Source organism: Choristoneura fumiferana, chromosome 16 (genome assembly GCF_025370935.1).
Source record: "Choristoneura fumiferana chromosome 16, NRCan_CFum_1, whole genome shotgun sequence".
Lineage (NCBI taxonomy): Eukaryota > Metazoa > Arthropoda > Insecta > Lepidoptera > Tortricidae > Choristoneura > Choristoneura fumiferana.
In genome coordinates, this window is record NC_133487.1 from 20,074,223 (window position 1) to 20,087,837 (window position 13,615).

Below are 13,615 nucleotides of genomic sequence, written 5' to 3' on the forward strand. Positions count from 1 at the left end.
GTAGTTTCAATAATTGGTCAAGTGATACTTATTAACATATATTATATTATACACCATACATAGGTAACGCTCCTTCGAGCAGTTGGGTAAAAATAACACATTTTTTTCTGAATCAAATGATGTAAAAAAAAACATATTACTTCAACTTGAGATGTACTAGTTTTCCCCGGACGTACACTAGACAGTATTTGCAACAATATTATAATTCTAAACTTTTTCTCGGATAAAAGAATCTTCGGGCAAGTCATATTTCTGCATACCTATTGTTAATTAGCGAATTAACACCACTAGCATTTCCCGTGTTACAGCTATTCGTATATTTAACTGTAAGTAAACTTACCGACACATGACAGTTATTGCTGGAACACTAAAATAAATTAAATAATTAATATCTAACGTGCCATAAATATTAAATTCACTTCGTTAATTCTTCTCTAAGAACGCATTTTTTTATTATGTCACTGAAAACGACTTGCTAATTTGCCACAATTTTTTGTAATGGAGACTAATATTTAAATTGGCAATCGATTTATTTTGTGAAAGGATTTGAGGAAATTTAAAGATACTTACTATCGAATGGCAACCATTTCCTTCGCACTGAAATATTATTTAAGTACTTTACTACTTTTAATTAAACGACAGGGACCTGGGTGAGTTTTTTTGTTAAGATGAGTTTTTTGGAGAAGCCACGTGGTAAATATGCTTTGAAAGTAAAACATGACTAAGTAAAAAAAAAAGAAAAAACTAAGTCGTGTCCGACCTAGATTTGAACTCTAGACCTCCAGTTTTATACAAGCTCAATATTATACCGCTGGGCCAGCTGATGACAGAGCTATCGAAACTACCATTTTTTTTGAATTTTTGACTAATAACAATCATTATAATTCAATAAACACGCGTTTTCCCAGATAGGACCAAGTTAGATCGATTGTTCGCTCCCGAAAACTTCCACATGGCAATTTTCGTCCAAGTCGTTATGCATAATATATCGATATAAATAAATATAAGTACAAGAATTGCTCGTTTAAAACTATAAGATAAGATTACAAATTAAGAAATATTCTTGGTGTCGTTAGATTTGTCTTAGTTAAACTATAAGGAAGGAGGTGGGTAGGGTATTGTAATTTTACGTTAGACCAAAATATACAAAGGATATAAACAAGTGACGATACTACTAAAATGAAGTCCTTCAAATTGTCATAAAAGTCCAAGAATGCTTTTTATTTATTTTGTAATTCGAACAAAAAATCTGGGTATTCAGTTAGATTTGCAATAAAAATGTGCATTTTGCTTGTTGTAGATCTGTAAAAATATGCAAGTTGAAGGGGCAAGAACAGATAACCGCGATTTGGGGAAAAAAGTCCTCGAGTGGCGACCTCGAACCGGAAGACGAAGCGTTGGCAGGCCTCCCATTAGGTGGATTGATGATAACGTGAGACTTGCGGGTAACCGGTAGATGCAAGTGGCGAGTTGTCCTTCATTGTGTCGTTCTAAGGGTGAGGCCTTTGTTCAGCAGTGGAAGTCTTCTGTCTGATAATGATGATGATTATAAGATCTTGATTGCACTCACCATTGAAAAGCAGTTTGTAGCGTTACACTGGTGTCAAATAAAATATTACATCATTATTAAATGAATAAAACTAATGCAACAGTAAGTAATTGTCATTATTTCAGATCGCAGGTTTTCTAATCCAGGTTTTCTTCTGATGTTTTCTTTTACCATGAAGCTTCGTGGTTAATTTTAAATTCAATTTTGCACATTAATTTCGAAAAACTCCGAGTTGCGAACCCTGGTTTGAACCCACGATCCTCTGCTTAAAGTCAAACCTTTATATACACAAAACATTATGAAGAAATTTCGCTAGATAAGCAATAATAGGTGGTCTTACCGCTTACCACGTACAGTCAGCATCACAAGTAGCGGATCACTTTTTTACTATGTCGCATTGACACATTGATAATCTTGCATGGCGTTAAGTACGTGGCTGTAAAACGACAAAGTACGAAAGTGTATAGCTACTTTTGATGCTGACTGTACACGTTATGAGTAATAAATACATATAAGGTAAACGTCCCAGTGCTCGACACGCTAAGGCCCAATAGACGACACCCTGCTGTCATCTCTATTGCTAATGACATAAGATTAAAGATGACAACTACTGGGACAGTGACGGACACTCGTACGTTTACTTTACTTAGTTTTAGATAGAAATCATTTAAATCACTCACCGAACTGCGACAATTACGGCCAATGCACTAAAATTGAGTTTTACCATTACGAATATAAACATCAGCCTTTTAAAAAGTTTAAAATATTAACAATTTTGCTTACTATTGCAGTGCAATCTTCATCTGAACACTAAAAAAATAATAACTAGAATTAGTTCCTTAATTTATGAATATAAACGCTCGTTAGGAGTTAACTAATTTTTGTCAAACTTCCAAGGAAATGTCGTCCATATCCTCGAGATCATAGAACGCCAAATATATCATTGTATAGCACTTATTGAAGATTCGTTCTAATTTGAAATTAGAGAATAGTAATGGAATTTCATACAACATTGCCGGTCAAGGCCAGCAAAGATTGTCTTTTGTTTCAGTGGGTTTTATTTCTTTTATCTTTTATCTATGGCATACTGCCAATTAAAAAAATTAAAAAAAAGTAAAACCGACCACAAACAAATAAAAAAAATTATAAAAAATGGAACCGACTACAAAACCCTTGAAAATATTTTTCTAGGTACGTACTAGCTCGAAGTCGGTGCCTCAGCACGGGTCATGAGTAAAAGATTTAGTTTTTTGTAGAGTACAATTATGATGACGGATGTTTTGCTCCCGTAATCAGTTAACTTGTGGTCATTTAGTAATAATGACATTGCCGTGCTTTGGGGACACAGTACCTTTTAAATTGTGGATTTTTTGCTCCAATTATTTTTACATTGCAGACATTTTGTGAACGAAAACGTTCTGTTAAGAGGACCATCTAATCCGAATTACAAATTCAACTTTCAAATGTATAACATTAGGGGAAACCTTAAAAAAATCTGCAAAATAAACCCATCATCATCATTATCAGCCGGAAGACGTCCACTGCTGGACAAAGGCCTCCCCCTTAGAACGCCACAGTGAAAGACAACTCGCCACTTGTATCGATCGGCTGCCCGCAACTCTCGCAATGTCGTCAGTCCACCTGGTGGGAGGCCTGCCAAAGCTTCGTCTTCCGGTCTGTGGTCACCACTCGAGGACTTTTCTCCCCCAAGTTATTTGTCCTACGATCGATGACTGAAGTTGTCGGACGTACCTTAATAAACGAAAACCGGCCAAGAGCGTGTCGGACACGCCCAAAATAGGGTTCCGCAGCCAGTACAAAAATTAAGTAATATTTTTCTAAGGATTTCGTATATTATACGGAATCTTCCAAGTTTAGGTATATTTTATACTTTAGGCTGCTATTTACTCTTAAACTACTAATAATTCTCAAGCAAACTTAGCCGTTATAGTTTTCCTTGTAAGTTTGATATACTTACTACCATTGTGAATTTAAAAAAAAAAATCCACCCACCGGTTTAGATTTTAGAGGAAAAATAGGAAATTACCCACACTTTACGTCTATGGGAGGTACCCTAAAAAAATTTTTTTTTAAATTTTAAATTTTAATATTTTGTCGACATAGATTATACGTATATATTATATCCGTGCAAAATTACAGCTTTCTAGCATTGATAGTCCCTGAGCAAAGCCGCGGACGGACAGACAGACAGACAGACATGGCGAAACTATAAGGGTTCCGTTTTTGCCATTTTGGCTCCGGAAACCTAAAAAGGGGATTATGTAAGTACTATAACTTTTTTTGGAAGTTGCCTTTTGATTTTAATAAATATAAACTTACAACGCTCTGACTCTTATCAGCAATGCACTGAAACAAAGATAATTATTTTCACTCTCATTCAAATATAAACTTTTATTACACTTTGTACTGGAACAAGTTTTTAAACTAGATAAGTACCCACAGACCTACAGGCTCGTGCTGTACTAGGTTTGAACCTCGTAAGTCCTGACTTTTTTATCATTCGTGCATAGTTCTACAGACCGAGCCGAGAATTCTAAGTTTTGTGAATTTGGATTTTACTTACATACATTTAAAGTTCATATTTCATTGAAAAAGTTAAGTTAAGGCAAGATTGGTTTTTTGGAATCTTTTTGTATTTTTTATTTCAATTCCAAATTTTTACTTTTACGGTCATCCCGTAAAACCGAAATTGAAAATACAAACTGAAATACAGATGCATAGAAAAAACAGAAAAATAAGACCATCACTGGGAATCGAACCCAGGTCCTCGGTATCCGTACCGCGTGCTATACCGCTACACCACTGATTGTCAACGGTACCGACACGAATTTCCCTATGCACCTCATATCTCAGCTTGTGTTTCTTACTTAGTCACTTAAGCAGCGACGCTAGCGACATAGATGTACGGATTACCGAGGACCTGGGTTCGATTCCTAGTGATGGTCTTATTTTTCTGTTTTTTTCTGTGCATCAGTATTTCAGTTTGTATTTTTAATTTAAGTTAAGGCAGTTATTCTTACAAGTGATTTGTAGTTTCTGAAGTACACGAGGACTTACGAGGTTAGAGGCGAGTAAGCGATCTAATATGAGTGGGCAGCGCTCTCTGTGCCTAACTAGGAACTTCGAACTCCAGCATAGCGGTGCGGAATCCACTACATGTTCCCAAGAAAATCGTCGTGAAGTTTCAGTACTGATCCTAATCCGATGATACGACCATTCTGTCAACAGAATGTTTTTGGATTAACACCTTAAAATCCTCTATCAGACAATATTTATATAGGAAATAGTACATTGTGTCTTAAGGGCGGTAAATAAGGAATTACAAACGAGAGTCTATTAGAAGCCCGAAGTCGAAGACTGAGGGCTTTAATGAGTCGATGTTCATAATTCTAGTACCGCCCGTGCGACATAATACAATGTTTTTCATTACATTTGCGAGTAAAATTTTATATTTCTAAAAGAAAAAATATAATTCTTCGAAATATTGGCGATATCTTAGGCTGCGCTCTTGGCAGCGTCGCCCTCTACCTCCCTCAGCATGTGACTGAGCCGCGTGTGCATGTGGTCCTGCAGCAGCGCGCGTGGCAGCTTCAGTACGGGCACTGACTCATTTACCGACCTTGGGCTTCATGACAAGAAAATGTGTACGCGCAATGACTCATTTACCGACCACGGGTTTCATGACAAGCACATTAAGGTCGAGGGTTTTATTTGGAGGGTTGCAACCCAGGTAGCCTGCATGTTACGACACTGTTTACGAGCAAGTGTGATGAAATTATTATTGATGTATTAATGCTATTTGCTATTTTTTGTTTACTTACCGTTATTGTACATTTATCCCCAGCACACTGAAAGGAATTTAAAGATGTATTAAAATAAATAGATACCGTTGGTGGGGTAGGCTGCAGGGCTATTTCAGGTTTTGGTTAGGGTTTGGTTTGGGTTTGGTTTTGGTTTAGATTTTGGGTTTTGGTTTTAATCCAACAATGTAAAAATGAAGGCTATTAATTATGTTTAAGGTGAGCCGTTGGATCGTGTGTGTGTGTGTGTGTGTGTGTGTGTGTGTGTGTGTGTGTGTGTGTGTGTGTGTGTGTGTGTGTGTGTGTGTGTGTGTGTGTGTGTGTGTGTGTGTGTGTGTGTGTGTGTGTGTGTGTGTGTGTGCGTGCGTTTGTGCGTGCGTGCGTGCGTGCGTGCGTGTGTGTGTGTGTGTGTCACGTAGACAGCATCTTGCAGGTAGTAATTAAACACACGTTTGTTAACATATTGTTCAAGTATAATGATTGTGCCTACTCACCAACTTGTTGCAGTGGTCATGTTTTTTCTAGATAAAAACACAAAATATCAAAAAAATATCCGTGCCCGGATTTAGAATAGGACTAAGGGACAGAACTGAGCTATCTCTTCCCGATGGTGCCGTAAAAGAGGATTATGGGATCTAATGTGAGAACGGACAGTAGCACTCTCTGCCAACTACGAACTATGGACTCCAGTTCTGCGGTGTTGATGGCAAGTGGCCACCATTTTCGTGGAGGGTCACTACTTATTCTCCAGCGACTGCGACCAAGTCCAATACCACGATCAAGAGTGTAGTCACTTAAGGTCACAGCTCATTACAGCCAGCCGGCACCCGACCAGCACCGCCTCGCCTCGAGCGGTTAGTATTCTTCATAAGGATTTGATTTGTATAGGCAGGCGCTCACTACATTCAACTCCATAGCGTCCCCGGATCACCTCACTCGCGCGCGAGGTTGCTACGCGCGGACGGCGAGTGGACCACTCGGTGATAGTCCGCTGCTCGCCGCCATAGTGACTACTAGGAAATTCGTGGACCACGCGAGGTCCACTCGTGGTCAACGCGTCGTCCACCCGTGGACCACCTGTCGATATCGAGTGGGCGCCGAAAGTCAAGGCGGTGCTGGTCGGGTGCCGGGTGAGCTGTGATCTTTAGAAGAGAGAAGAGCGATGGGAACTGATCGTTGCAACCATCTGTGTACCTACTATACATTAAAAAGTTACTTTTTTATCTATTTGACTGAGTATTCTGTATATTAAGCAGTAATAACTGAATTAAAAACAGCGAAACATCAAGACTTCAGCGTAATTTTCCAATAACAAGTTTTTTAAGTTTAGTTTTGAAAATTTTATAGAATCACACTTTTTACCTTTTAAGTCCTGAATTAAGAACTCAATTTAAGCAGCATAGTGCAACGAGCCATCATCTTTTCAGCCTCAACACGATCTTCAGTAACGAAGAAGAGGTAAGCAGTTAGATTATTCGTAATAAGTAATTGGAAACTTACAAAAAAATCTTCAATAAAGTCGAAAACTCCGGCACGGTTGCATGTGGCCTGAAAACGTTAGGTAAATCTATATGCTGCATAACCTTTAGCATTTGTACGGTAGTAGCATAGCGTGGGCATCAGCCGCCCTCTTATTTAGGTTTTAAAAAACTAAGATTTCATTATAATATAATAATTAATTATAACATAAATGAGATTCCTCTATTTTGTCATAGTATACCTAAGTAATAGACCCGGGACCTCAAGCTTCGTAGTCAGGTTCACTAACCACTAGACGACCAGATAACCTAGTGGTTAGAGAACCTGACTACGAAGCTTGAGGTCCCGGATTCGATTCCCGTGTCGGGGCAGATATTTGTATGAATAATACGAATGTTTGTTCTCGGGTCTTGGGTGTTTAATATGTATTTAAGTATGTATCTATTTATATAGTTATATTTATCCGTTGCTTAGTACCCATAACACAAGCTTTACCTAGCTTAGCTTACTTTGGGACTAGGTTAATTGGTGTGAATTGTCCCGTGATATTTATTATTATTTATTATTTCGGGCTTCTTCTAATCGGTCTGAATCGTAGGTGGTACTCGTACAAAATTGTGAAATATATTATTGTCTAGAATCTAGATTCTAGATATTCATCATCATCATCCCAGCCCATATACGTCCCACTGCTGGGCACAGGCCTCCTCTCAGAACAAGAGGGCTTGGGCCGTAGTTCCCACGCGGGCCCAGTGCGGATTGGGAACTTCACACGCACCATTGAATTGCTTCTCAGGTTTGTGCAGGTTTCCTCACGATGTTTTCCTTCACCGCAAAGCTCGTGGTAAATTTCAAATGTAATTCCGCACATGAATTTCGAAAAACTCAGAGGTGCGAGCCGGGGTTTGAACCCACGACCCTCTGCTTGAGAGACGATAGGTCAAACCACTAGGCTACCACAGCTCATTCTAGATATTATTCAGTATTATTTATTATGGAAATAAGATGAAATTTGGAATGGAGATAGTTTAAAACCCTGGAAAGGACAATAGGAGAGTTTTAATCCCAGAAAACTGCAAAGTTACTGCAGATAAACGAACTCTTGCAAAAGCTAGAAGATTATAAAGCTGTCGGTTTATTGAGATATGAGACATCTATATGGTGGAAATAATAGTATGTGGTACTTACTAATGATAATAAAAAAAGTATGGGAGTATACAGCATGGCGTATTCATTGCAAACTATCAAAAACCAATCACGATAGTAGAAAGTCACTTTGTGAATATTACCTTTTTGCTTGAAATTCCAATTATTTTTAAGTGCATTCGAGCAGTAAGTACTATGTAGAAATTGAAATTAAAAAAAAAACTGTTTGTAACTTGTTTCATAATATAAAAAAATAAGTGTATAAGTGTAAATTTAAACCATGGTCACTAATGGTCTATGATAATTATAACAAGGTTTTAATTACATGCCTTTGAATTGTTTTAGTCAAAGTATGGTTGCCAGAGCATTAGGCATTTGAATTTTTGCCGTAAGTATGATTATATTACATGGATGGTTTGGATGGATAACATCCCAAGAAAAGGAACATGACATGTTCATTAAATCATATCTAATTTTTTCCTAAGAAGGGATCGCGGTAAAATTGGACTTCAGTAAAATAACGCAATGGTACTAACATTATGTTTATTTTTCGAATTATTAGTATATTATATACTTTACAAGTACAAAATAGTTGCACATGATTTCGAAATCTCTAGCGTTTTGGAAAAGCCAGGGCTGTAAATATACTCAGTGGCACAAAATTTGACCCACTCTACATACAAAAATACCTATTAATTAGTTACATTTTTTCCCGCTCAGTATAATCTTCTGTCATTTTATTTAGAAATTCAAGTAATTTTTAATTCATTTAACATGAATTAATATAAGAACGTGAATAACCAATATGGAAAAACAATCATTCGTACACAATTTTGCGTGTTTGTAAGTGTGTGCGTGCCGTTGGTATTTTTAGGGTCAGGTTCAGGAGACTGGCTTATGCCTATTTCTACTTCTTGGTAGGGTAGGTAACATTCATTAATAATATTGTATTTTTTTTGTCGTTTTATTTTTAATATATGGATCTTTTTTGTTTTTAAGTACTCAAGTTGTATCGGTTTCACTGTTTTTTTTTTAATGTATGATGACCAGATGGTCTCAAAGGAAGACCAGCGCCGTTCGCAAGACCGGCAGATTGCTGATTTGGGACCATTTCGTGACATACATAACTTATTTTTTTTTCTCTTTTTACTTCTTTTATCCATTGTTCTCATGTTTGTCACGAATAAATATTTTCTTCTTTCTTCTTCTTCTTTCTTCTTTCTTTTACACTAACACAGTAGTTAGATCAGATTTGGATGAAATTTGGTAAGTAGATAGCTGAACGTCTGGAATAACGTGTAAAATAAAAGTAAAAAAGTCAAAAGTCTATAGTATTTATTTTCTAGCATACAGTAAAGGAAGGTTTTATCTATATATATAAAAGAAGAAACTGACTGACTGACTGACTGACTGACTGACTGACTGACTTAGATCAACGCACAGCCCAAACCGCTGGGCGTAGAAACTTGAAATTTGGAATATATGTTCCTTAATAGGTGTAGACGCGCACTAAGAAAGGATTTTTCGAAATTCCCACGGGATAGGGAATAAATGGGATTTATATTTTAACTTCGAAATGGCCCTATTTCCGTAACTAATAATTATTAGAAACTTCAAATTTGCATGCAAGTAAGGTAATACTAACAGCTAAAAATACTTTCAGGATTTTCCGAAATTCCCACGGATAGTGAATAAATGGATTTGTATTTTCACTTTTAATTAATGACCTTATTTCCGTAATTATAATTATTAGAGACTTCAAATTTGGCAAACAAGTAGGACATGCTAACAGCTAAAAACTGTTTTCAGGATTTATCAAAATTCCCACGGGATGGGAATAAAATGGGATTTATATTTTCACTTCAAAATGGCCCTATTTGCGTAATTATAGTTATTAGAACTTCAAATTTAGCATGCAAGTAGGTAATACTAACAGCTAAAATTGGTTTTCAGGATTTTACTAAATTCCCACGGGATAAATGGGATTTATATTTTCGCTTCAAAGTGGCCCTAACTCCGTAATTATAAATATTAGAGGCTTCAAATTTGGCACGCAGGTAGATAATACTAATAGGTAAAAAATGTCTCAAAGATTTCTGAATATCCACGGGATAAAAACGAAAAGAGGATTTTATATACCAACTGAATCAGAAAAAACATAAGCTAAACCAATAAAACTGGGGACTGGAGATTAGGCAAACTGATGTAAATCTGGTAACGATTATTTAGCAGTGACATCCTGCTCATCCTGGCGAGGATCGTCTCCGTAGAAGGGAACTCCTCAAAAGTTAATGGCACATGCAAATAACTTACATGATTGTTAATTTCAATGACAATGCGTTTAAATGATATACACCGCCTGATGCTGCAGCCAGGGTCGTCTGCTGATGACGGAACTCCTCAAAGGCTGATAGCATAGATGGGTGAATTTCGACAAGCTTGAAATTTACCTAATTTTGGTGGCTTTTTTTATTTTTGTTGTCCGAGTCAAAATGATATATCAACAATACGTTACAATCATAATAAATATTGTGTCGTAATGGCCCTTCATTATACATAGTAGTTTTGGAGATATTATGATTTTAGTAATTTGATTACCACCAAAATTGCTTGTACCCACCAAAATTAGATATATTGGCCACCAAAATTGCACATCTACACCAAAATTAGATGTACTTGTGCTAATTCAAGGTAAAAAAACATTTTTCTTGATCAAATTGTCTGCTGGATATAAAAAGAAAATAAATGTTTTATTAATCGTTTTAATTGTACCAAAATCTCTACGAAAATACAATGTTTAACTCGTAGTAACAAAATAGTACATTGTGTCTTAAGGGCGGTAAATAAGTAATTACGAACGAGAGTCTATTAGAAGCCCGAAGTCGATGATAATGCAATTATATTTTCATCACACTTGCTCTTAAACAGTGTCGTAACATGCAGGCTACCATGGTTGCAACCCCCCAAATAAAACCCTCGACCTTAATGTGCTTGTCATGAAACCCGTGGTCGGTAAATGAGTCATTGCCGGTACTAATTTTCTTGTCATGAAGCCCAAGGTCGATAAATGAGTGTGATACTGCATGGCGTGCTGGTCGTGCTGGCGTGCAGGAGCGCGGCGCGCGCATGGTCAGGCTGGGGGGGGGGGCGGCGCGGAGGCTGGCGCTGCCAAGAGCGTAGTCAGCGGTATCGTCAATTTTTGAAAAAATATTAGTTTTTCTTTTACAAATATACAATTTTACTCGCAAATGTGATGAAAAACATTGTATGTCGCACGGGCGGTACTAGAATTACGAACATCGACTAACTAATTAAAGCTCAGTCTTCGACTTCGGGCTTCTAATAGACTCTCGTTCGTAATTCCTTGTTTATCGCCCTTAAGACACAATGTACTATTCTTTTCGAGGACTTCTTCTCTTGATTCTTTTTTCTTGCGGTTAGCCATTCAAAAAAAAATAAATTAAGTTTTATTACACATAGTGATAATTAGTTTTATTGTAAAGTAGGTATCTAAGTGTTTATATTTACTTGAAATAAGTGCATTGAGTCAATAATGTTGTAAATGCAAAGTTTTAAATGTAAAAGGCTTAAAAATGAAATTATAATTATGTGGTTGGGCTTCAAATTACCACCAAAACCACCAAAATTGATCCACCAAAATTAGAAAAAGTGCATAAAAAAATGATTAAAAACAAAACCGTATCATTCACTTCCAATTTAACTTAATATTTTAAAAAGGAAACTTTTAACATGCCTCGCATATACTTCATACAAAAACAAGTATTGCTAAGTCATTAGTTACATACACCACCAAAATTGCATTAAAAAGTATTTTAACACACCAAAATAGATACTTACGTGCTTGGCGGACAGAACCAGCAAGATATGGCGCGTGTGTCATCGCTCAGTGCAGGAGCGGAACTAAACGCACAGGTTAACACACTTTTGTTGGTCTTATTGCGTTTCGTTCGACCACAAAATCATCTTCAATATTTACCACCAAAATTGCCAATTTCACATGGACAAATTTTAGTGCCTAGTTTTGAGTATAAATTCATGTACTAATATTTATTTATATATTCTTATAAGATACTTGAACTAATGAAGAATAAAATACAATGCATTTTTAGTTAAATAAATGGATGTTATGGTTCTATCATAGACATTCATCAAGAACAACGGATACTGGACGCCACACCAAAATTATGATTTCAATGAAAAAAAATTTTTTTAATAAACATTAATGACTTTTATAAAACTTTGCAATTTGGCTTAAGATAAAAATTTGTGTTTTCTTTTTAGAAAAAAAATTAAACCTCTAAAACAATTAGTCCACACCATAATTATCAGCTCTGCCGCCAAATTTTCTCGCTGAGATAATCACCCAGATACGAAATTTTACATATACGTTCAACGAGTTGACACAATTACTGAGCAATCACCCGCGACCTTTATGATAGCTACTTTTGTGCCCATGCAATGTGTGTTCATACAGTTCCTCCACTTCCACACTGTAAGAACACAAACAAATCACACAAATCCATCTATCACCACCACCACTTTACACTGACGCGTTTCGAACTCAACCAGAGCTCATCTTCAGAGCAACACAACCGTTCAGCATGCTACGGTGTGAAATTTGGCATAGATGGACCTAATGTAATACAGAGGTGCACTAGGGAAAGATTTTTAGAAAATCTCATGGAATAGGAAAATATCTCATCTTTGTTTGTTTGTTTGTTTGTTGGGTAATCTCTGAAACTACTGAGCTGATTTAAAAAAATCTTTTATCAATAGAAAGATTCACTATCCTTGATTGACATTAAAGTACTTTAAAAAAATGCAAACTTTCCGCAGAATAAAAATAAGTTTCAATTTTGAGGCAGATTTTCAAAATTATTTCATTGTAGAAAGCTACAATGTTTCTCTTATCGACCATTTAGAATTTTAAAATAGATCATAACAGTAATTCATGTCCCGTGGGAACTTTAATTTCTCGGGATATAATCCTATAGGTATCGTGTATGAAGTCGCGGGCAAAAGAAATGCGTAGTACTTTAACGTTTTCTAAAATTCCAACGCTGAATCAGCGAAGCAGGGTTTAAAAGTTGGTAAGATTAATCATAATCAATGACATACGTATGTATAGGTTGATTTTTGTATTACAAAATTTACACCACTGTCTAAAAGAAAATCTGTCTGTATTTTTATTTCCATGTAATCCTCCGAAAAATTAATCAAAACACCAAACATGGATCGCAGAAAGTAAATGTATGTTACTCCAAATTTTACGCGAGCGAAGCCGCGGGCAAAAGCTAGTTGTAATATATTTCTTCATTGAGGCGATTAATTTAATACAGATAAATAATAACCCATGGCAATTACAAAATTAAAATACACGAAAAATCATAACAATAATCAAAATAAAGTTTATAAACGAAATTTATGTCAACTATACTCTAAATAACGCTATAAGTAAAAACATCTGTCGAGAAGCCAACTCGTCTATTCTTAAAGCCGTTACGCTGGAGGGCCTTAATGTTGAAAAAACTGAACCCTTATAGGATCATCTTGTTGTCCATCCGTCCGTTCCGTCTATCAAAACCCTTTATCTGGGGAA

At 36.3% G+C, this 13,615-nt stretch overlaps 1 long non-coding RNA gene across 1 annotated transcript; it reads right to left on the bottom strand.

Moving 5' to 3' along the window:
• Window positions 1-5,388: 5,388 nt before the first annotated feature.
• LOC141436130 (uncharacterized) lies at window positions 5,389-8,132 on the bottom strand. The gene is made up of 4 exons (XR_012452265.1): window positions 8,038-8,132; window positions 6,871-6,918; window positions 5,865-5,891; window positions 5,389-5,418 (listed from the first exon to the last, which is right to left on the bottom strand). It is a non-coding gene; the product is annotated as an uncharacterized lncRNA (long non-coding RNA).
• Between the last annotated feature and the right edge of the window lie 5,483 nt (window positions 8,133-13,615).